Source organism: Apium graveolens, chromosome 1 (assembly GCF_009905375.1).
Source record: "Apium graveolens cultivar Ventura chromosome 1, ASM990537v1, whole genome shotgun sequence".
NCBI lineage: Eukaryota > Viridiplantae > Streptophyta > Magnoliopsida > Apiales > Apiaceae > Apium > Apium graveolens.
Genome location: NC_133647.1, coordinates 115,321,011 through 115,322,289, shown reverse-complemented (window position 1 = coordinate 115,322,289; position 1,279 = coordinate 115,321,011). Strand labels below are relative to the sequence as shown.

Genomic DNA, 1,279 nt, shown 5'->3' with positions numbered 1-1,279 from the left:
CAGCTTAAGTTCCTCAAAATCAGCACTAGTGGGTGCAGCTGCACCTCCCTGTTGAGGATATGATTGACTTTGAGTATACTGCTGTGGTTGCTGGAATCCAGGTGGATTGAACTGTTTACTCACACCTTGCTGATATGGTGGCTGAATATCATTCTGATTATTACTCCAGCTGAAATTTGGATGATTTCTGTTGTAAGGATGATAAGTAGCTGGCACAGGCTGCTGTTGTCGCTGATAATTATTCACATACTGAACAGATTCGTTAACAAGAGAACACTGATCCGTAGCATGAGAACCTGCACAAAGCTCACAGACCATAGCTATTTGATTGACTCCATAGGTAGCTAGAGAATCGACCTTCATAGACAACGCTTGGAGCTGCGCTGCAATAGTGGTGGCTGCATCGACTTCCAGAATACCTGCTACTTTCCCAGGCATCATCCTTTGAGTTGGGTTTTGATGCTCATTTGCAGCCATAGTCTCAATAAGATTATAAGCCTCAGTATAGCTTTTGGCCCACAAGGCGCCTCCAGTTGCTGCATCGAGCATGGGCCGAGATTGGGCCCCTAAACCATTATAGAAACCAGTGATCACCATCCAATCGGCATTCCATGATGTGGACACTTTCTCAACATTTCCTTGTAGAGCTCCCAAGCTTCGCACATAGATTCTGTAGGTTGCTGCGCAAACTGAGTAAGAGCACTCCTCATAGCAGCAGTCTTTGCCATTGGATAAAACTTCACTGGAAACTTTTGCGCAAGATCTTGCCAAGTAGTGATGGACCCAGCTGGTTCAGAATGTAACCAGTCCTTAGCTTTATCCCTCAGTGAGAATGGGAAAAGCCTCAGCTTGATAGCCTCATCAGTCACACCATTATATTTGAAAGTACTGCAGATCTCGACAAAATTCCTTATATGCATGTTGGGGTCTTCAGTCGCAGCTCCTCCGAAAGAAACAGAGTTTTGCACCATCTGAATAGTGCCCGGCTTGATTTCAAATGTGTTAACTTGGATAGCCGGATGAAGAATGCTTGACTGAATGTCATCTATTTTAGGCCGAGAAAAGTCCATAAGAGCTGGATCGGCCGGAATAATATGATCACCCATGATTACTGGTTCTTTCTGCTCACTTCCTGAATCCGAATCTTTAAAATCTATCTTCTCCGGAATATCAAGAACTTCGTCTGTCTCCTCAGCTGTATCTAAATCCTCTTGCGAGTACGAGAACGAGTTTGCATAAATGCTCGCTAAAGTACCTGAAACACAACCGAAAACAATAA

General features: G+C 44.2%; 1 non-coding gene across 1 annotated transcript; it reads left to right on the top strand.

The window, feature by feature from the left end:
• Window positions 1–606: 606 nt before the first annotated feature.
• On the top strand, window positions 607–713 carry LOC141679982 (small nucleolar RNA R71). The gene has a single exon (XR_012558220.1). It is a non-coding gene; the product is annotated as a small nucleolar RNA R71 (small nucleolar RNA).
• Window positions 714–1,279: the final 566 nt, after the last annotated feature.